At 40.0% G+C, this 24,565-nt stretch overlaps 1 pseudogene; it reads right to left on the bottom strand.

The window, feature by feature from the left end:
* The window catches only part of LOC114397165, a 168,633-nt pseudogene that overhangs the window by 50,837 nt on the left and 93,231 nt on the right, over positions 1-24,565 (bottom strand).

Genomic DNA, 24,565 nt, shown 5'->3' with positions numbered 1-24,565 from the left:
GACCGTTCGGTCCCGCCAACCCCCTTTTTCGGAGCCCCATGAATGTTATTGCCTAGCGCTGTTCATGTGTCCTCCATTTTCGAGTTTGGAGTTGTGTTTCATGATTGCCTAAGTGCGGACCCTCAAGGCAATCCTCCATTCTCACCCTGTTTCGGAGCTCCATGAATTGCGTTTTCGATCATGTGTCCTCCATTTTCGAGTTTGGAGCTGTGTTTCATGATTGCCTAAGTGTGGACCCTCAAGGCAATCCTCCATTCTCACCTTCTTTCGGAGCCCCATGAATGTTATTGCCTAGCGCTGTTCATGTGTCCTCCATTTTCGAGTTTGGAGCTGTGTTTCATGATTGCCTAAGTGCGGACCCTCAAGGCAATCCTCCATTCTCACCCTGTTTCGGAGCTCCATGAATTGCGTTTTCGTTCATGTGTCCTCCACTTTCGAGTTTGGAGCTGTGTTTCATGATTGCCTAAGTGCGGACCCACAAGGGAATCCTCCATTCTCACCCTTTTTCGGAGCCCCATGAATGTTATTGCCTAAAGGCTGTTCGTGTGTCCTCCATTTTCGAGTTTGGATCTGTGTTTCATGATTGCCTAAGTGCGGACCCTCAAGGCAATCCTCCATTCTCACCCTGTTTCGGAGCTCCATGAATTGCGTTTTCGTTCATGTGTCCTCCATTTTCGAGTTTGGAGCTGTGTTTCATGATTGCCTAAGAGCGGACCCTTAAGGCAATCCTCCATTCTCACCCTTTTTCGGAGCCCCATGAATGTTTTTGCCTAGCGCTGTTCATGTGTCCTCCATTTTCGAGTTTGGAGTTGTGTTTCATGATTGCCTAAGTGCGGACCCTCAAGGCAATCCTCCATTCTCACCCTTTTTCGGAGCCCCATGAATGTTATTGCCTAGGGCTGTTCATGTGTCCTCCATTTTCGAGTTTGGAGCTGTGTTTCATGATTGCCTAAGTGTGGACCCTCAAGGCAATCCTCCATTCTCACCCCTTTTTGGAGCCCCATGAATGTTATTGCCTAGGTCTGTTCATGTGTCCTCCATTTTCGAGTTTGGAGCTATGTTTCATGATTGCCTAAGTGCGGACCCTTAAGGCAATCCTCCATTCTCACCCTTTTTCGGAGCCCCATGAATGTTATTGCCTAGGGCTGTTCATGTGTCCTCCACTTTCGAGTTTGGAGCTGTGTTTCATGATTGCCTAAGTGCGGACCCTCAAGGCAATCCTCCATTCTCCCCCTTTTTTTCGGAGCTCCATGAATTGCGTTTTCGTTCATGTGTCCTCCACTTCCGAGTTTGGAGCTGTGTTTCATGATTGCCTAAGTGCGTACCCTCAAGGCAATCCTCCATTCTCCCCCTTTTTTCGGAGCCCCATGAATGTTATTGCCTAGCGCTGTTCATGTGTCCTCCACTTTCGAGTTTGGAGCTGTGTTTCATGATTGCCTAAGTGCGGACCCTCAAGGCAATCCTCCATTCTCAACCCTTTTCCGAAGCCCCATGAATTGCATTTTCGTTCATGTGTCCTCCACCTTCGAGTTTGGAGCCATGCGTAGTGATTGCTTAGTGCAATTCTCCATTCTCAACCCTTTTTCGGAGCCCCATGAATGTCATTGCCTAGCGCTGTTCATGTGTCCTCCATTATCAAGCGCGAAGCCTCTGGTGACTGGGAAATACGTTCTTCTGTTGTTTTCCGGATCGGTTCCTTCGCCAAATATGTGTATATGTGTATATGTGTATATGTATATTATATTCGTTGTTCTTGTTGTTATTTGTATTTTGTTTTGTGCAGAAGAAAAAGAGAAGGAGTAGAGACGAGAGTCGTCATCATGGAAAGGGCAGGACGGACGAAATCAGTGTCCTATCTTTGCTTTCCTCTTATCTCCGATGAGAGGTAAGTAAAGAGGGGCAACTGTCATACCCTAATTTCGTCCGGGGATTATTACTTGATGACATGCAACCTTTGGTTAGCCGCTTTGAGATACTTGGCGTCCTTTGTTGCACAATAAATGAAGTCCCGAGACGTGTCAGAAATCAAAAGGAAGCAGGCTTGCGCGATCCGTGAAATTCAGTAATGTGGCGGAAATCGAAAAGAGGTGTTTTTGTGCAATTCGTGAGTTTCCGTAACTTCTTCGAAAGCTAAAAAAGAGTAAATACATAATCCGTAAGGATTCGTAACCTTGCGAAAGGAAAATAAGTATCGTTACGAAATTCATAAAGTTTCGTAACGTTACGGAAAAAGAATTACCAAAAAAATAGAAGGGGGGTGCATTTAGTAAAAGAGGGGTACAAATAGCAATCTGGCCCACTTGGGCCTTCCAGATTCTTCCTCCAGAAGGTTGTTGCTTCTGGAGGAAGAAACCTTGCTCGCCTGGGCGAGCTGGGTGGCAAGCTCCTCCCCTATTTTGCTATAAATAGGGGGAGGAGTGAAGAAGAAAAGGGTTCAGCCTTCTTGGCACTTCTCTCTCTCTCGAAATTGCTGAGGAAAATTGTTTCCGTGAAGAAAATCCAAGCCGAGGCGCTTCCGTAATGTTTCCGTGAGTAATTACGCGAAGATTCTCGACCGTTCTTCAAGATTCATCGTTCGTTCTTCATTTTCTTCAGTCTTCAACGGGTAAGTACCTCAAACCAAGCTTTTCAATTCATTCTATGTACCCGTGGTGGTCCACATTTTGTTTCATGTATTTTTATTCTCGTTTTCATTTTCTTTTTATACCTCCTTTTGACGTGCTTAAGCCATTTATTTAAGTCATTTCTCGCTTAATCTAAAAATAAAATAAATTTCCACCGATCGTTTGAATTGTATCATCCGTTAATTTCGGTTAAAATGAATTCTGACCGCTCGGTCGTGCCGTAACCACGTTGGAAATCAAAAAAGAGGTAAAATAATAATATAATAATAAAAAAAATACCTTTTAGTAAAGTAAAGCGAAAAATCAATCGGACGTTTTCTCTTTTGGATTTCTCATTCTTAATTGAATTGACTAATAACTAAAGTGAAACTAAGGCTAAAATCGAACTCGCCTAGTCAAGCTCGTCCACAAAAATAGGTTTTTGAAAGTTTATCATTTCAGTTTCTTATTAAGTAAAAAGGATCATTTTTAAGGTCCAACGCCTTAAAATAATCACCCCTCAAGTAAAAAATCAATCACTTGATTCACGCATAAAAAAGAACTACGTAGGTCTGATTTCCTCTTCGATGGAGGGTACGTAGGAGCAAGAGCCCCGCTTTTGTCGACCTCAAAAAATAAAAAACTAAAAGTTAAGGTAACACAATTTCCACAATTCTAAAGAATAGGCTGTTGTCCTTTGAGACAAACGTGAGAGGTGCTAATACCTTCCTCAAGCGTAAATACAACTCCCGAACTTAGAATTTTCATTTCGACCAGTTTCCTTCGGTTTTTCCTACGTTTTCCACAAATAAACGTTGGTGGCGACTCCGCGCATCTTTCCTCCTTTGGAAAGCGCACCCGTGAGCCTCGCCCACGCTCGCCCGCGAAGGGCACGTTGCGACATGTATGTTCATGGGGGGTGCAGTGACCTTGTTGGATATCCCTGGTGGGGGAAATAGAGTGGCTAAAGAGTTTTAAGCATCTTTGGAGGGGGATGGCTTAAAATCTTTAATTATCCACGGTCATGCATTTGGTGGTACCCATGTTTCATACTTCATATGACACGGAAATAGTATAAACTTTGTCACTAATGTCGCAACATGCCCTTTTGCGGGCGAGCGAGGCGAGACTCACGGGTGCGCTTTCCAAAGGAGGAAAGATGTGCGGAGTCGCCACCAACGTTTATTTGTGGAAAAAGTCGGAAAAACCGAAGGAAACCGGTCATAAAGAATGTTCCATGTTCGGGAGTTGTATTTACGCTTGAGGAAGGTATTAGCACCTCTCACGTTTGTCTCAAAGGACAACAACCTTATTTTTTTGGAATTGTGGAAATTGTGTTACCTTAACTTTTATTTCTTTTTATTTTTTGAGGTCGACAAAAGCGGGGCTCTTGCTCCTACGTACCCTCCATCGAAGAGGAAATCAGACCTACGTAGTTCTTTTTTAAGGGTGAATCAAGCGATTCTTTTTACTTGGAAGGTGAACATTTTAAGGCGTTGGACCTTAAAAATGATTCATTTACTTGGTAAGAAAAACTGAGATATTGAACTTTCAAATCCTTTTTTAGTGATTTTTTGTGGACGAGCTTGACTTTGCGGGTTGATTTTAGCCTTAGTTTCACTTTAGTTATTAGTCAATTCAATTAAGAAAGAGAAATCCCAAAGAGAAACGTCCGATTGATTTTTCCGCTTTATTTTACTAAAAGGTATTTTTTTATTATTATATTATTATTTTACCTCTTTTTTTATTTCCAACGTGGTTATGGCACGACCGAACGGTCGGATTTCATTTTAACAGAAATTAACGGATATTACAAATCAAATGATCGGTGGAAATTTTTTTTTTTTTTTGATTAGGCGAGAAATGACTTAAATAAATGACTGAAGCACGTCAAAAGGGGATATGAAAAGTAAATGAAACGAGAATAAAAGTACACGAAACAAATGGGGACCACCACGGGTACATAGAATGAATTGAAAAGCTCGATTAGGGGTACTTACCGGTTGAAGATCGAAGAATAATGAAGAACGAACGATGAATGTCAAACGGTTGAAAATCTTCGCGTAATTACACATGGAAACGTTACGGAAGCACCTCGGCTTGGATTTTCTTCACGAAAACAATTTTCCTCGGCAATTTCAAGTGAATACGAAGTGCCAAGAAGGCTGAACCCTTTTCCTCTTCACTCCTCCCCCTATTTATAGCAAAATAGGGGAGGAGCTTGTCACCCAGCTCGCCCAGGCGAGCTCAGCTCGCACAGGCGAGCCAGGTTGCTTCCTCCAGAAGCAACCGCCTTCTAGAGGAAGAATCTGGGAGGCCCAAGTTGGCATGGTTGCTATTTGCACCCCCCTTTTTACTAAATACACCCCTTTACTTTTTTTGGTGATTCTTTTTCCGCAATGTTACGAAACTTTACGAATTTCGTAACGATACTTATTTTCTTTCCATAAGGTTACAGAACCTTACGGATCGTGTAATTACTCATTTTTAGCTTTCGAGAAAGGTACGGAAACTCACAGATCGCGTAACAATACTTCCTTTTAGTTTCCGTCACATTACGGAATTTCACGGATTGCATAACCACACTTTCTTTTGATTTCCGGCACGTCTCGGGACTTCACATATTGTGCAACAAAGGGTGCCAAGTACCTCGAAGTGGTCAATCAAAGGTTGTATGCCATCAAGTAAAAGTCCCTGGACGAAATTAGGGTATGACAGTTGCCCCTCTTTACTTACCTTTTATCGGAGATAAGAGGAAAGCAAAGATAAAACACTGATTTTGTCCGTCTTCGCCCTTTCCGTGATTAGTCTATGACGACTCCCGTCTCTCGTTCTCCTCTTTTTTTTCTGCACAAAACAAAACACAAACAACAAAAACACCAATAACATAATATACATATATACACATGTTTGGCGAAGGAACCGATCGGGAAAATAACAAAAACCACATTTCCCAGTCACCGGAGGCTCCGCACCTGATGGTGGAGGATGCATGAACAGCGCTGGGCAATCAATTCATGGGTCTCCGAACAAGATTTCGAGGGTGGAGGATAGGCGAACAACGCTAGGCAATCAATTCGCTGGGTTCCAGCCTCGATGGTGGAGGACACATGAACAGCGCCAGGCAATCAATTCATGGGTCTCCGAATAAAAGTGGAGAATGGAGGATAGGCGAACAGCGCTAGGCAATCAATTCGCGGGGCTCCAAACTCGATGGTGGAGGATGCATGAATGACAATCAATTCATGGGGCTCTGAATAAGATTTGAGGGTGGAGGATAGGCGAACAGCGCTAGGCAATCAATTCGTGGGACTCCAGACTCGTTGGTGGAGGATGCATGAATGGCAATCAATTCATGGGGCTCCGAATAAGATTTGAGGGTGGAGGATAGGCGAACAGCTCTAGGCAATCAATTCGCGGGGCTCCAGACTCATTGGTGGAGGATGCATGAATGACAATCAATTCATGGGGCTCCGAATAAGATTTGAGGGTGGAGGATAGGCGAACAGCGCTAGGCAATCAATTCGCGGGGCTCTAGACTCGTTGGTGGAGGATGCATGAATGACAATCAATTCATAGGGCTTCGAATAAAAGTGGAGAATGGAGGATAGGCAAACAGCGCTACGCAATCAATTCGCGAGGCTCCAGACTCGTTGGTGGAGGATGCATGAATGACAATCAATTCATGGGGCTCCGAATAAAAGTTTTGAGGGTGGAAGATAGGCGAACAGCTCTAGGCAATCAATTCGCGGGGCTCCAAACTCGTTGGTGGAGGATGCATGAATGAAAATCAATTCATGGGGCTCCGGATAAGATTTGTTGGCAGGACCGAATGGTCCACCGTTTTTTTTTCTACCTAAAAAGGGGAATCATGCTTTTTGCAAAGAAAAATAAATCATTCATGAGAGCACTATATCTTAGAGAAACAATATACCCGTACCAAAGGTAATTTTCCTTGTAACCGAAAATGAAGGGCAGGATGTCAACATTTAGCTTTTAAATGAACATTCAGGGGAAACATCCGTTAAGCTAAAATTAGGAATAAATCACTCATAGTGTATAAAAACTCACACAGGCAAGTGTTTTACCCTAATCCCAAACCATAACTGCACCATGACTTTATTTTGCACACGATTTCCTATCGAATCAAAAGATCACGCGTACGATCACGGATCAATAGGATTTTCTCGAGGGTAGTGCTTTTGGAGAGGAAACTGGGTGTTTCGGTCTTTTCCTCTTTGTTTAAGTGGGACGGGATATCATCAGTCGAGAATAACTTTGAATGGCAATCCCAAAGGAAGAACCACCAAAAAATGGGTTTTCCTTTGCCGGCAGTCATTTACCTTGCCGAAAATTTATCTGGTCTGAAGATCTTATGTTCTCTTTCTTTCATTGATCGGGAATTACTCTGTTTTCCTCCGATCTTTCCTTTTTACTTTCTTCCGATCTTTGATCGGGAATCCTTCTTTTCCTTTCTTTTCATTTTTCCCTTTTCTTTCTTTTCATTTCTTCCTTTTCTTACTTTTCATTTCTCCCTCTCCATTTGTTTCTTTGCGAAATCAGGTTTTAGCATTCGTTATTTGCTCTCCCTTGAGGAGATTCCGTTGTCCTTTGCTTCGGGGGAAAGGATGAGGATTCTTTTTATAGGCCAAGGTTCAAAGTAGTCTAAGGTCGTGTCTCAACGGGGTCTTTTATCGTGGGAGCCCGATCTTGATATCTGGGGCACAACAAATTCGTGTGTCAAGGTATCGATCTCGGGTTGAACTTCCATATTATTTCCACAAGACACATGTAACAATGATGATTCGGAAACAACGTGCAAAATAAGTCATAGCCATAACTAGGTGGGCACTCAAGCATCCAGTTTATGGCATTGTGATACTACGGTTGGGGATTTACACAAACAGACCCAACGTTTCCAAATTGTGTTCTTTCATCGGTTCAATGAAACCATCCATTCTTATCTCAGTCATTAAGGAAAATAAACTCTTAGCGTCAATCCCTTGTTTCCAAAAGATATGTTTGCTCTCTACGAATGATTTATGCTTCCTAACCATAACATGCCGACCTTCGAGGTCTTTCTTTCTTTTTCCTTTTTGTTTCATCTTTTATGTTCACAAAAACTATACATCCATTGCCATCTACGAGAAAAACTTTTCTTTGTACACCTATATTCCTATACATGACGAACTTTTTCTGTACACACACGCATTAAAACTCTTTCTCTTTACGTCAACACGGTCTATATACAAACCCTATTCATGTTCAAAGATTTCTTTTTTCGTTTTTTCAAACACACACCCGTAGTTTATACAAAAGTTTCTTTATATACACTCGTCGCTCACGCACACAAGAATTTCTTTTCATACATTATTTACACACACAAAATCCTTCTATACACATTTTCTTTTACATATATAAAAACTTTTTTCTTTTCTTTGTATACATAGACACGACATTCGTTCACAATGCTTTATTTTTGGCGTTATCATGATTTTTTGTTCATTTTATTTTTAGGACGACGTTCCTAAATGAAAAACTCTACACGGTTCCAGAATTTCAACAAACACTATTGACAACAACGAAGTAAGCACTAACGCAATAGTCCAAACAAAATATATGCACAAAACAAATGACAATTGCAACAACAAAAAACAAACGTTAGTCCCTCAAGTCATAGAAATAAAATAACATGTAAATGATAAAGGATGAAACATAAAAAGAACATGAATCTGGGGATCCCACGGTCATGTGGCTCCGCATGCCACCGGAATCTTGGGTCACGGTAACAAAAAGTGGGGTGGTCGACAAAAGCAGGGCTTTTGCTCCTACGTATCCTCAATTTGTGATGAGGAACTCAGACCTACGTAGTTCTTGCTAACTGTGAGACTAAAAATAGTCTCGGTGTTTTCTTCACAAAAATTCGAACATGCTTTAGTAAAGAGACAAAACTTTGAACTGATCAGAGCAACATATGCTTTTTTTTTTTAAAAGTGATGTGTCTATCGGGGAAGGAGAGTATGCTGATGAAATTTTCTCATAACCATAAATGAGATTTTGGATGTTAGCATTTCGTTTCTAAACGACCATATAGAGGAAATACTGGTCCAACAAAGATAGGAGAAAATCACTCAAAGTGTATCAATCTCACACAGGTAAGTGTTTTATCCTAATTCTGAACCATAGATATGTCATGACTTGATTTTGAAAATCATTTCCTATCAAATCAAAGATTACATGTGTGATCATGGATCAATAGGACTTATTTTGGGAATGGTTTTTAGGTGGGGAATTTGGCTTTGAGTGTTTTTGCCTTTTCCTCTTCTATTTTTGTTTAGTGTGTGGCGAGAAAGTCGCTAGCGCACAGGATTTTTTCGGCAATCAAAGGGAGAGGACCACTTTAGGTCGTGGTTTCCTTTTTCTTGTTTACTTGGTGACAATTCTGTATTGTTCAGATATTGTCTGGTCCAAAGACCTTTCTGTATATTTCTTCTGTTTTCATTCGATCTTTGATCGGGAACTTTCTTTCTTCTTTTTTTCTGCTTTCTCCCCCTCTTTGATTGGAAATTTTTCTTTTCTTCTTTTTTTTTTGTTCTTTTCCGAGGGCAAGGATTGACATTATCACCCTGGGTCAAGGTTTATGATAAGTTGGGATTTTGGCTCAAGGCTTGTAGAATGGCTGGTCATGATATATGTCAGGGTTTGGCCAGCGGTTCGGGGATAAAGGGGATGTCCTACATTATTTCCATGATACACATGCAACAATGATGGTTCGGAAATTTTATGCAAAACTGGTCATGCATGCACCCATGTGGACACTCAAGCATCAAGTCTTTATGATCTCTTTTAAGAGAGATCTCTTCTTCTTATTTCTGAAAAAGGGATTAAGAGACCGTTGGTCTCTTGTTGTAGAGGATTCCTGAACACAAGGGAAGGGTTGTCCCTGTGTGGTTCATACTTTGTAAAAGGAGTTTTACAAAGAGAGTGGAAAATCTCAAGTGGGTTGCTTGAGGACTGGACGTAGGCACGGGAAGTGGCCGAACCAGTATAAATCAAGTTTGCATTCCTCTCTTCCCTTAAACTTCTTTTATTTATTGCTATTTATCTTTTGCTTTAAAGAAGTTTATTTTGAATTGTCTTTTGAGTAATTCATGTTAAGGGTGCATTGTTAATTCGAAAAGAGAGAGTGAAAGTTTAATTGGGGAATAGTCTTTGTATCTTAATTCAACCCCCTTTTTTCTTAAGGTAACTGAGGCCATTTGTCCAACATCCTATTCTTGATAACTCACTTCTCTCTAAAAGACAAACTTTCCGGAATGATAAAATGAGGTCACATGAACGTCTTGAAAACACAGTCAATCAAATGCTTTTTTTTCTTTTTGAACACTTTTTTTTATTTTGAAACTTATTTGTTTTGAACTTTACTCGTTGTTTTACGGCACCCCCACCAACGTGCAAGACGAGTAATCTCTGATTGAACGGTCTTGGAAGTCCAAACTCAGGAGCACAGGTCGCTTGAGCAAACAGACCAATGACTTGCACCCACATTCCGGTGAAAGTTGAATAAGCAAAGATGCGTTTGTGAGAGGATGAGGGACAAAGATATCAACTTTATCCATTTCATTTAACATTGTAACTATGGTTTACAATAATGGTACAAACTTGAAAATCCTGATGAGTCATTAGAGACATCTAACAACAGCTTTCAAAATTGCCCCATGTGTGGCATCTCTTGTCAATGTCAGGATTTACACGCGATTCTCCTCAAATTTCAGCCAGCCCGCATCAATTAGACCTTGCACCTTACGCTTCAGAGCCCTACAATGCTCAATAGAACGCCCCGGGGCTTCTCCGTGACAAGCACACGTTGCGTTCGAGTCGTATTCTCAGAGAAATGGAGGTTGATGAACCTTGGCTAGGGTTATGGCTACCATTGAATTATCAAGTAGATATGGGAGCAAGTCAGCATAGGACACTGGAATTGGGGTGAATTCTACAGGCTTTCTCACTGCAAAATTCATTTCTTGGTTGGTGTTTTTGGTTTGTGCTAAAGGTGGTGTTCATCATTGGAAGTGCGGTAGACAGACTTTGTGGTTGATTTAGGGATTGCCTTTGTGGATAACTGGGCGGTGGGTAAGGAGAAGGTTTGTTATTGGCTGAGTAATGACATTGTTGGGTTGGTGGGAAACTTGGCTGTATAGGAATGGCAGTCACAGCATGGGCTTCTCCCTCATTCTCACCCTCTTCATTTGCCCTAGTTTTTTTTTTGCATTTATCAAAGCATGATGATCAGATTTGCCTCTTTTTAGACCCACTTTGATCCTTTCGTCGGTGAAGACCATATCATCAAAGCTTGAAGGTGTGTAGCCCACCATCTCTTCATAGTAGAATACTAGTAATCTGTCTACTATCATTGTCATCATTTTTTCTCCGTCATTGAGGTGCCACTTGAGCTGCCACGTCTCTCCACCTTTGGGCGTATTCTTTTGAAAGATCAGTGCCCCCTTTTTGCACATGTTCTGTAGTTGCATCCTATCCGAAGACATTATACTGGCACTGCCTAACGAAGGCAACCACTAGGTCCTTCCAAGAATGGACTCGGGAAGGTTCCAAGTTAGTGTACCAGGTAACAGCTACCCCAGTAAGACTTTTTGGAAGGAATGTATCAGCAATTCCTCATCTTTTGCGTATGCCCCCATCTTCCGATAATACATCTTTAGATGGTTCTTGGGGCAAGTAGTCCCCTTGTACTTGTCAAAGTCCAGCACCTTGAACTTGGGAGGGGTGATGATATTGGGTACTAGGAACAACTCTTCTAGGTTAGCAAAGGCATAATCTCCACCTCCTTCAATGGCCCTGAGCCTTTCCTCTAGATGATCCAACTTTCCCATTTCTGCCATAGCATGAGGGTTTTTACTTGTTGTGGAATGCAAGAGGTGTAGCTGGGGATGATACTGAGGGCCCTCCAAAGGGTTTTGTAGGGGTATACCATCAACTGTTTGCCCTTCAGTGGCATATCCGAGGCAAGGCTCGAAGTCGGCTAGATTGTGGTGGGGAATTTCATGTGTCTCCCCCACGGTTTAAGAGACATGTGCATGATAAGTTTGAGGTTGTTGGCTTTCAATGAGTATAGAAGTGGAGTTATTGACATTCTTATTGGGAGTGTATGCCACATTGGGTGGCGTATAGTTGAGAGGCAAGCCATATGGCAAGAAGGCGTGCTCGTTTTGATTTGCACATCATGGGGGCCGCCCGTACTTCCCAAATCTTTGCCTACCATAGCTGAGGTTGGATGATTCATTTGGTTGAGGCCAGATGGGAGCATCGGGTTCACCTTAGCAACAGTGCTTGTAGCGGCAACTGCAACCGCACTGGCTTCCATTATCTTTTTCATGATCATCATGGCCTCCATGTTGGCCTTCATCTTTTCTTGTACATCCTCTACTTCACCCATTACTCTAGCTCTAGCACAGGTTCGATGAGGGCACCGTAAAACATGTTTTTTTTTTATATAACAATGATTAAGTTCATTTTATTTTATTTTTCAAGGAAAAAATGTAATGAGCAATGCAACCAATGAAAAGCATGGATGTATGCGAATGATGCATAGTTGAAGTATTGCAAATTTTTACGCAGGACATGGGGTTGAATCAATTTAGATTTTCAACATGGTCCATGACATCTTTGTCAAGGTGAAGCTGGAAGTAACAAGGATATCAACAATCCTACACGTGTTTGGCAGTAGACGAAGCAATGATGTAACACGATCCATCTTTTGCCCCAATTTTGCAAGATGGTTATTTCCTTACTTCAACTTGACTCGATGAACCTTTTCGTAAAAGCACGAGCTTGGTTCAACCCCATAACCCAGGGAATGGCAATTTTGATCGCCAATACTTCAACAACATTTCATAGGGATGAAAGACTCGGGAATACGCATGCTATGCATGGAAAATGTAATTATGAGATTGAGATGCCTGAAGAGACATCCTTTCTTAGTTAACCACGCATTAGGTACCATGCTCAATCATTTTGTTTTGTTGTTTGTGTTTTTTTTATTTATTTTAGAAATGGGTTTATGATCCCAACATGGTTGGCTCATGGTACCTAACACATGCAACTAAGAATGCATCATGAATTTTCATGCTTCCCTTTTTTTTTTTTTTTTGTAGAGGAAAACACAAGGATCATGTATGAGCAAACATGTAGAACAAAAAGTATGTTGAACGCACATGCATGATGATGCAATGACTCATGCAAAATATGAGGCTGGAATGTGATAACGGACAAATGCAGGAACGATATGTTCATTATGATGCTAAAGAGATGTTTATGCGATGCATGATATGAATGCATTTACGGACACGAGAGCCCGGAAAATCATCTCTCCTTACTTTCGCATTTGGGGGTGCAGTGCCCCATGTGTGCAGTTAAGAAGACGATATGGATCTTCTGACTTCCCATGACAAAAGACGAGACCCGCATGTATGACGACATGATGCAGATGCGCAAAAGCGCAACAAGGGGATTTACACAGCATGGCAGTATCCTCAAATAATCATACAACAAAGGCGTACATGACCTTTAGGTTATATGCATGACAGTGTCTAAAAGGCACGCAGCGTGTTCGCTTCGTGCCCCTATTTTAGGGACCTATAGGATAATATCTAGGGGTCTCTAATAACTACTCCCAACGATCCATATCTCACATGGCTATTTTCTAGAGGTATCATCACTCAAGATAATAATATTGCGGCGGTATGGAATACCAGCGACAACACATTATAAAGAGAGAAAGCTCTAGACGAGGTTTCACTATTATCAAGCAAGTTGGAGACCTAGCATGACCATAGATTCACCTCCAGTCCTTAAATTCCCATGGACCCAGGTATAGGGCCCCTTTTTTTACTCAAATCCGTGGGTGCTTAGAATGTGGTGTAAAAATGTGGAAAAGACAGCATTTATTATATTTACACAGTTCAAAAATGCACACACAAAGTTTCACAATTCCACAATTTCCTAAAATAGGCCTACCTCACAAAAAAAGTCTCCAGTGGAGTCGCCAACTGTCGCAACATGCCCTTTTGCGGGCGAGCGAGGCGAGACTCACGGGTGCGCTTTCCAAAGGAGGAAAGATGCGCGGAGTCGCCACCAACGTTTATTTGTGGAAAACTTCGGAAAAACCGAAGGAAACCAGTCATAAAGAATGTTCCATGTTCGGGAGTTGTATTTACGCTTGAGGAAAGTATTAGCACCTCTCACGTTTGTCTCAAAGGACAACAGCCTTATTTTTTTAGAATTGTGGAAATTGTGTTACCTTAACTTTTATTTCTTTTTATTTTTTGAGGTCGACAAAAGCGGGGCTCTTGCTCCTACGTACCCTCCATCAAAGAGGAAATCAGACCTACGTAGTTCTTTTTTAAGGGTAAATCAAGCGATTCTTTTTACTTGGAGGGTGACCATTTTAAGGCGTTGGACCTTAAAAATGATCCATTTACTTGGTAAGAAAAACTGAGATATTGAACTTTCAAATCCTTTTTTAGTGACTTTTTGTGGACGAGCTTGACTTTGCGGGTTGATTTTAGCCTTAGTTTCACTTTAATTATTAGTCAATTCAATTAAGAAAGAAAAATCCCAAAGAGAAACGTCCGATTGATTTTTCTGCTTTATTTTACTAAAAGGTATTTTTTGATTATTATATTATTATTTTACCTCTTTTTTTTATTTCCAACGTGGTTACGGCACGACCGAACGGTAGGATTTCATTTTAAGAGAAATTAACGGATATTACAAATCAAATGATCGGTGGAAATTTATTTTATTTTTTGATTAGACGAGAAATGATCTAAATAAATGACTGAAGCACGTCAAAAGGGGGTACGGAAAGTAAATGAAACGAGAATAAAATTACACGAAACAAATGGGGACCACCACGGGTACATAGAATGAATTGGAAAGCTCGATTAGGGGTACTTACCGATTGAAGATCGAAGAACAATGAAGAACGAACGATGAATGTCGAAGAATGGTTGAAAATCTTCACGTAATTACACACGGAAACGTTATGGAAACGTTACGGAAGCGCCTCGGCTTGGATTTTCTTCACGGAAACAATTTTCCTCAGCAATTTCAAGTGAATACGAAGTGCCAACAAGGCTGAACCCCTTTCCTCTTCACTCCTCCCCCTATTTATAGCAAAATAGGGGAGGAGCTTGCCACCCAGCTCGCCCAGGCGAGCCAGGTTGCTTCCTCCAGAAGCAATCGCCTTCTGGAGGAAGAATCTGGAAGGCCCAAGTGGGCTTGGTTGCTATTTGCACCCCCCCTTTTTACTAAATGCACCCCCCTTTACTTTTTTTGGTGATTCTTTTTCCGTAATGTTATGAAACTTTACGAATTTCGTAACGATACTTATTTTCTTTTCGTAAGGTTACAAAACCTTACGGATCGTGTAATTAATCTTTTTAAGCTTTCGAGAAAGGTACGGAAACTCACGGATTGCGTAACAATACTTCCTTTTGGTTTCCGTCACATTACGGAATTTCACGGATTGCGTAACCACGCTTCCTTTTGATTTCCGGCACGTCTCGGGACTTCACATATTGTGCAACAAAGGGTGCCAAGTACCTCGAAGTGGTCAATCAAAGGTTGTATGCCATCAAGTAATAGTCCACGGACGAAATTAGGGTATGACAAGTAAGTACTTGTAGTTTCTCATGAGGAGGAATACTTGTACTAGGGGGTATGTCACTCGGTTTGGAACTTCTTTGAGACTCAAGCTGATCACCGTGGGGGGTGGGGTGGGGGGGGGGAGTTGCCTGTGCACGACAGGGTGACCTCGACACTTACTGCCTAGTTTTCCTAAGTGAGAGTGTCATATCGACACACTTAGGCTCTTTCCTTGGGGATGGTACCACATTGCATTTGAGAGTTGAGATTAGGTGCTTGCATCATACTGAGCATGATTGATTGGAACTATGGACTGATGATGACTATTTGTTGAGTGTGTGTTAGACTAGTGAATGTTTGTGTAAGCTCATGATATTTGTTAATTTTTTCTTACTAATTGTAGTTATTAGATTTTTGCATTAATTTTCTTTTATAATTAACTCACCCCTGGCAATTTTTGTACCGTGTGGTTGGTACCTGTGATGATCGCAAACCTTCATTCGCGGGAGCAGAATGACAACAGTTGAGGACAAGAAGTGAGAACCCGTAATTCTTTTTGTTGATTTGAAGATGTAAATCACAAATTTAATTATATGTATGAACAAATTTACTTTCCATTATATGTATGATGTGTATTGAGTTACTATTCCTATATATATATATATATATTCACGTAAGTAATGGTGCGTTGTTTGGTGAATGTATGTCGAGAAAAAAAATTACTTTCATTTTTCATAAGCAAATTAACGGAGTTTTTCATCTAAAAATTGAAATTTTTTCGCGGTTTAGCATAGAGTCCATTTTTTGAATCATAAGTGACTCAAAAAGACTCCATTGATGTGCAGACTCTTGCGGTTTAGCATAGAGTCCATTTTTTTGGTGAAGTCCATAATCTCATTAGAGACATCAACATTGAAGTAGTCAATGAATCTTGAGGCAAGTACAACATAAAGAAATTCATAATCCACCAGGCGACGACTCTTCAACATAACGTCTCCAATCAATAGTACCTAGTTCATCTTGATACCTAATTTCAGACCATAAAAAATCTGTAGATCATCATCTGTTACCTGAGCATGATTGCTTGACCTCAGAGTGAAAATGTAGGTAATAAGGTAAACCAACATTCTATCTTCTGCGAGGGGCGAGTTTATTATAAAAGAAATTAATACAAAAATAAAATAACCACAATTAGTAAGAAAACATTAACAAGTATCATAAGCTTGCACCAACATTCATTAGTCCAATACACACTCAACAAATAGTCATCATCCATCCACAATTCCAATCATTCATGCTCAATATGATGCATGCACCTGACCTCAACTCTCATATGCAATGTGGTACCATCCCCAAGGAAATAGCCTAAGCGTGTCCACACAACACTCTCACTTAGGAAAACTAGGCAGTAAATGTCGAGGTCACCCTGTCGTGCACAGGCAACTCCCCCCCCCCCCCCCCCCCACGGTGATCAGCCTGAGTCTTAAGGGAGTTCCAAACTGAGTGACATGCCCCCAAGTACAAGTATTCCTCCTCATGAGAAACTACAAGTACTTACTGACAAAGTTTATACTATTTCCATGTCATATGAAGTATGAAACATGGGCACCATCAAATGCACTGACTGTGGATAATTAAAGACTTTAAGCCATCCCCCTTCAGAGATGCTTAAAACTCTTTAACCACTATATTTCCCCCACCAGGGACATCCAACAAGGTCACTGCACCCCCCATGTACATACACAACATACAACGTATGAAACATGGACACCATCAATGCACTGATCGTGGATAATTAAAGATTCTAAGCCATCCCCCTCTAGAGATGCTTAGATATCTTTAACCACTCTATTTCCCCCACCAGGGACATCCAACAAGGTCATTGCACTCCCCATATACATACACATCATACAACGTATGAAACATGAGCACCATTAATGCATTGACCGTTGATAATTAAAGATTCTGAGCCATCCCCCTCCAGAGATGCTTAAAACTCTTTAACCACTCTATTTCCCCCACCAGGGACATCCAACAAGGTCAATGCACTACACAAAATACATCATCACAATGTATTTTCAACATCATCAACATTTCATCTCAATATCACTCTCAACATCAACATCATCTCATCTCAATGACATTATCAACAACAATAACATCATCTCATATTAACATAATCGTCAATAACGACATCAACTCATATTGACATAATCATCAATAACAACATCATCTCATATCAATATCATCCTAAACATCAATCTCATCTCATAGCAATTAATGTCATCAATAGAAACATCAACAATAAGTCACATTCTGCATATACATACATCTATTGTTCATGCTTGAGATTCACACTCCTCAGGTCTTCAGACCACACAAGTCTAATAAACAATAATGTTATTCATCAATAATGGATATATCACATCCCATTAGTCAAAAACATTATTTTCTTGAAAACCAGCATGCAACATGGATAGGCATACATCCCCATAGTTAGGTTCCCTGACCCCAACTATGGTATTAAAAACTATAAACTATAATAAACTCCTCATACCTATTGCAAGCTCTCCTTCAGTTCCTCTTTGCATCGCTCAAAGGTCTCCCTCGTTCATGCTCGTCAGTTCAGATGCAAGGTTCTATATGCCAAATTGAAGGAAATTTAATATAGATTTTAGAAACAAGGTTAATGACAACATTCGAAGTCAAATACCCCTGTCAAAACATAAAGCGCTGAGGGGTGTTTCGAATTCTACTAAAAGGAGACATCATTTAGAAATTCTACTCACGCCAATGTGACCGGGGTTCAGTGAAGGTCACGAAAATAACATCAATGCTATAAAAAGATAACTTTTACAATGTCTCATTTTCAAGGGTTTTTCAAAGGAACTGTAAAAACACCCTATTACAGTACCCAACACATAAGAGACACTAAGAGGAACTCAAACTAACTAGGAGAAAGGCTTAGAAATCAAGATTACCTCAGAGAAGCTTCGAAATTGAGGATTGGGGGAATTTTCTCCTCTGAATCCTTGAGGAGGATTCTGATGATTTCTGTAATGACTCGCCTCGTCGCTACAGTATCCAAACTCTAATATTCGATAATTTCAATTTTTTTTTATAAAAAGAACTCCCTTAATTTTTGCTTATGAAAATAGAAGTGATTTTGTTACAACATAAATTCATCCAACAACACGCCATTACTTAAGTGAATATGCATAATTACATAGAAACAATAATTCGGTACATGTCATACACATAACGAAAATTAAATATGTTCATATATATATATATATATATATATATATATATATATATATATATATAAAATTAAAATTCCAGTTTTACATCTTTAACTCAACAAAATAAAACTTAAAAACCAACTACGGAGGAGTTGATTACAAAACACAACTCTCTCCCAAAATAACGCCAACATCATCACGTCGGCTCGACGGCTCCTCACCAGAATCTTACTCCCTACATCCTGCCACTGTCATTCTACTCCCACGAACAAGGTTCGTGATCATCACAGGTATTAACCACACGATACAAAATTGCAAGGGTGAGTTTATTATAAAAGAACCAATACCAATTCCAAATAACCACAATTAGCAAGGAACATAGGCAAACATGATAAGCATACGCAACAATCATTATTCAACACTCATATCCAACAAATATTCATCATTCACATCCAACAATTACTCATCATCCATCCATGGACCCAATCAAGACTGCACAGAATGATGCATGCACCTGACTCAACACTCAGATGCAATGTGGTACGTACCAACAACAACCAAACCTCAGGAAATAGCCTAAGCGTGTCCACACGACACTCTCACTTAGGGAACTGTGCTGAGTTTATCGAGACCACCTGGTTGTGCACGTAACAGCCCCCCTCCCATAGGTGATCAGCCTGGGAGCCCAAAGGTGTTCCCTACCAGGTGACAAGCCCCCTAGTACAAAGTACACTTGGCCATAGTTACTCTATTTCCTGTGTCGTATGAGCTATGATTACGGCCAAAAGTAAGTGCCAAAGACCATGGACCAATTAAAGCGCCTAAACATCCCCTCAGAAATGCTTAGATTCTCTAACCACGCTAGTTACCCACGTCTGGGCCATCCGACAAGGTCAGTGCACTCTACCCCCCCATGACATACACTTCATACGACGTATGATCGTGGCCAAAAGCTAGTGCCAAAGACCCTGGAAGGTCAGTGCACAGTGCCCCCCACGATCATACACAACATCCAACATATGAACGTGGCCAAAAGCTAGTGCCAAAGACCCTGAAAGGTCAGTGCACAGTGCCCCCCACGAACATACACAACATGCACATGCCAATGCATTTCCAACATCAATCAACAAATCGTATTTCCATGTCATTCACAACATAAATATCATTTCATCTCAATGACGTTATCAACAACAACAACAACAACCTTATTTCATATTCACATATTCATCAATAATAACAATTCATGTAGACATGGTCTTTATTAACAACGTCATCTCAAATCAATATCATCATAATTATCATTATCATCACATATCAATTAAAATCCTCAATAGAAACATCAACAACAATTCAAACAAACAAAACAATATCATTTTCACACGCACAGTCTTCAAACAACACATTTCAAACAACCAAAACAATATCATTCATCACAATACATATATATATATATATATATATATATATATATATATATATATATATATATATATATATATATATATATATATATATATATATATCACATCCCATTAGTTAAAACATAATTTTCTTTGAAGAAAAATCAGCATGCAATAGGGACAGGCAGATATCCTCATAGCTAGGTTCCCTGACCCTAACTATGGTGTTAAAACGGTAAATTTTATAATAAACTCCCCTTACCTATCGTGTGCTACCCCGCGGATTCCTTGTCGCGTCACTTGAAGATTCCTTTTTGTCCTTGCTCGTCGATTCCACACAAGCCTCTACCGTGCCAAAACGAAGGAGACTTAGTATGGATTTCAGAAAACAAAGCTAGTAACAGTGCTCTGGGTCAAACACCCTCATCACTACATGAAAGAGCTGAGAGCATTTTGGGTTTTACCAAAGAACGTCATTTGAAAATTCCGACCACGCCAATGTGACCGGGGTTCAGTGTAGGTTACGAAAATAACATGCATTTCATGAAAGGATAATGTTTACAAAGTCTCTTTCTCTAAGGTTTTTCAAAGGAACATGCAATGGCGGTTCCAAAGGCAGAAAAGATGCAAAGACAAGATGAAACTAACAAGAAACAAGCATAGAACCATGGTTACCTCGAAAGAAAACGAAAGGTCAGATTAGGGTTTTCATTCTCTACTGAAACCACAAGCCAAGTTGGAAGATTCCGCTTTGGTTGAAGGGTTCCTCTCGGTGTGGGTTTTCAATGGAGAACAATGATGGTTGTGGTGGCTAATGGTGGCTGTGGGTGATGGATAAATTTCTTGAAACTTTAGAAATGGCTTTGGAAGAAAGAAAGAAGAAGAAATGACATTTTTTCTAAGCTACACGAAAGCAAAGGCTGAAATGCTTAAATAAGAGATGCTCTCGGGAACGGAAGCTTCTAGCAGACTCCAGACATCTTATCAAAGATCCCAACGGTCAGATCATGGACAAGTGTCTTGTGAAGTTGCAAACCAAATTTCGAGAATATCCAACGGTTAACGAAGGCTGGGCAGCGTTTTTACCGAGGCAGCTGCATGTAGTTTTCTCTAGAAGCTTCATTAAGAGGCTTCCTCCAGAAGCTTCATTAAGAGGCTTCTAGCACACTCCATACATCTTCTCAAAGATCCCAACGGTCAGATCATGGACAAGTGTCTTGTGAAGTTGCAGACCAAATTTCGAGAAGATCCAACGGTTGAAGAAGGTTGGGCAGCGTTTTTACCGAGGCAGCTTCATGTAGCTTTCTCTAGAAGCTTCATTAAGAGGCTTCCTCCAGAAGCTTCATTAAGAGGCTTCTTCCAGAAGCTTCCTCGTGGCTTCTTTGAGAAGATTTCTCAAGAGACTTCTTTGAGAAGCTAGATCCTTATCTATCCACACCCCTCTATTAACTAAATTAACCTCCTTAAAAATAATTACGGATGAAAATAACGCAACAAATAATCAAACATCAAACATAATTACTAATAATATATAGATATATATATATCAGGGTGTTACAATTTCGCTCCAATTAAGATATTCCTCTTGGTTTGGGGGTTCGACGGCAAGCAACGGCGGCTCATGGTGGCCACCAGTGGTCGTGGGTGGTGGAGAAGGAGGTGTTAGGGTTTGGGTGGCGTTTTGGAGAAGAGGAGAGTGAAAAATCATGTTTTTCACGCTGAGGAATGTATTTATAATCTGTAAATCTCGCTTAGCGAGCTCATCTCACTAAGTGGGAGTCCACTTTTCTCGCTCAGCGCAACTTCCTCTGCACTATGGCTCGCTCAGCACAATTCCCTTTCGGGTTGGAATTGCGCTTAGCGTGCCTTTCGCGCTTAGTGAGACATCAAAAGTTGTTATTTTTAAAATCCCAACAGTCAGACTGTGGAGAAATGTCTTAGGAAGATCCAGACAAAATTTGAAGACGATCCAACGGTAAAATTTAAAATCTCATAATTTCAACTTATCTCAAGAAAACCCCACATAACTCAACATCCACATCAAGAAATTCACACATGACTAATTCAAGTCATACCTCCACTCATTCAAGTCAACCATATAGTTAAATAACACAATAAATACAATTAAACATCAATTTATAAATAGTAATATTTCAGGGTGTTACATGTGGGGTGCTTATACCTTCCCCGTGCATAAACAACTCCCGAACCCTCATTTTCAAAATTCACAGACCTTTGTCTTTTTTGGTTTTTCTAACATTTTCCTCGAATAAATGTTGGTGGCAACTCCGCTCGTTTTCTCCCTTGGAGACAAACACTTTGGCCTATGATTTTGGCCTTTCCGCCCTCCCGCCAAAGGGTAGGTTGCGACAGGAAATTTTAGAAAAATCTTTGATAAAATGCTTGTAGAATCCGGCATGTCCTAGAAAACTTCTTATGCCTTTGACATTTGTTGTTGTTGGACAAGTGGCCTCAATAACTTAAGAGGGAGGGTGAATTAAGTTTTAAAAATTCTCCGACTAACAAATTTTAATCTCCTTTTTAAATGATATATGATCAATTTAGAATGCAGAAGAAGAAGTAGCAATTAAATTAATCAATGATTTAAACATGCAAAATAAAATCAGTTGCAATAAAATAAATGAGATAAGGGAAGAGAGAATTGCAAACTTGATTTATACTGGTTCGACCACTTCTCATGCCTACGTCCAATCCTCAAGCAACCCACTTGAGATTTTCCACTATCTTTGTAAATTCTTTACAACCTTTGAACACACCTTGGGATCCCTCACCCTTGTGTTCAAGATCCTCACAAGCCAAGAGACGAACAGTCTCTTGATTACAACTGAGTTATGAAATATACAGAAAGATTTCTCTCCTTTAGAGTAGATGATACAAATTGAAGATCCTAGAAGAATTCTTAATAGATTTACAAATGTTTGGCCAATAGTTAATTTGAGAGAATTTTGAGAATTAAGTTCTCTTTTTTAAAATCTCTGAGTATTTTTCGAAGTAAAGACACATATATATAGGCCCTGTTGTTTCTATTCAAAACAACTTGAATAGATGTGTCTTTTCAAAAATATTTTTTTAAACTTCTCCACTAGTAATCGATTACAGGATTCTGGTAATTGATTACACAACTATATTTCTGAAGAGTCATGTCTTTTCAAAAACTTTTATGAAATCTCTTCGCTGGTAATCGATTACACAATTTAAAATTCAAATTCAAAATTTCAAACTTTCGAAAAACCATGTGCATTCTGTCTCTGGTAATCGATTACCAGTTCAAAAATATTTTATTTTGAACTGATCAACTTTTGATAAAAACATTTTAAAACAAAATTTGAGGCCAAAAACTGATAGCAATCAATATGAGATTCTTTTGACACATTGGCTAAGGCCTTATCTTTTCTTGATCTTGTTTTATCCTTGAACCAATTTGAGCTCTTCAAGTAAATACTTTGGCATCATCAAAACCTGTATATATACATCCACAGCTACTGGTGGCTATTTTTCAATGACTTCCACCTTAGCTTTGTCAACCTCAATACCATGCACCGAGATTTTATAACCTAGCACAATGCCTTTAGTCACCATAAAGTGGCATTTCTCCCAGTTGAGTACCAAGTTTGTTTCAACACACCGCTTCAATACAGTGTCAAGATTAGACAAACATTTATCAAAAGAAGTGCCAAAAATAGAAAATTCGTCCATAAATACTTCAATACTTTTTTCTATGACATTAAAAAAATAGAAAGCATGCACCATTGGAATATTATAGGAGCGTTACACAGATCGAAGGGCATCTATTTGTAACCAAAAACACTGCAACGGCAGGTAAAGGCTGTCTTTTCTTGATCTTTAGGATTAACAGTGATTTGATTATATCCTGAATACCCATCAAGAAAGCAATAATATTGTTGCCCTGCTTGTCTCTCCAGCATCTGATCCATAAATGGTAATGGAAAATGATCATTTCTGGTGGCTTTGTGGAGCTTCCCGTAATCAATACACATTCTCCAACCTATACCAGTATGAGTTGGTATTAGCTCATTTTTTTATTTTTTATAACAGTCATACCACCTTTTTTTAGGAACTACTCATACTGGACTTACCCACTGGCTATTAGAAATAGGATATATCATTCCAGCCTCTAATAGCTTCACTACCTCTTTTCTTACCACTTCTTTCATTGTTGGATTGAGGCGTCTTTGTAGCTAAGCTACGGGTTTATAATCCTCTGCCAATAAAATTCTATGCATTGAATAAGAAGGACTGATACCTGTGAGGTATGATAAGGTCCATCCAATTGCTCCTTGTTAGTCGATGAATACGACTAACTTTTGTGTATAAAACCTGTGTAAATTGTATCAAACTCCTCCAATTTATAGTTATTTTGTAGTGTTGCAACTACTTTTGGGTAAAGATAGGTAACAAATACTTAGTACTTCGATTTTGTGTGTTTAATAATCATTTTCTCTCAATTTCAGGTTAATTAGGCGAGTTTGTATAGTGTTGATTTTCACCCTCTCGCTAAGCCAACCTGTCGGCTTAGCGAGCCATCCGTTGAGTGCAACACTCCTCGGCTAAGCGCGAGGAAGAATCTGGAAGAAGGATGAGTTGTGCATGTTTGCTGAGCGAAGGGCCATCC

The sequence above is a fragment of the Glycine soja genome, chromosome 18, assembly GCF_004193775.1.
Source record: "Glycine soja cultivar W05 chromosome 18, ASM419377v2, whole genome shotgun sequence".
Classification (NCBI taxonomy): Eukaryota; Viridiplantae; Streptophyta; class Magnoliopsida; order Fabales; family Fabaceae; genus Glycine; species Glycine soja.
Note: the sequence above shows the minus strand (reverse complement) of the source record. Positions and strands in the feature narration are given on the sequence as shown.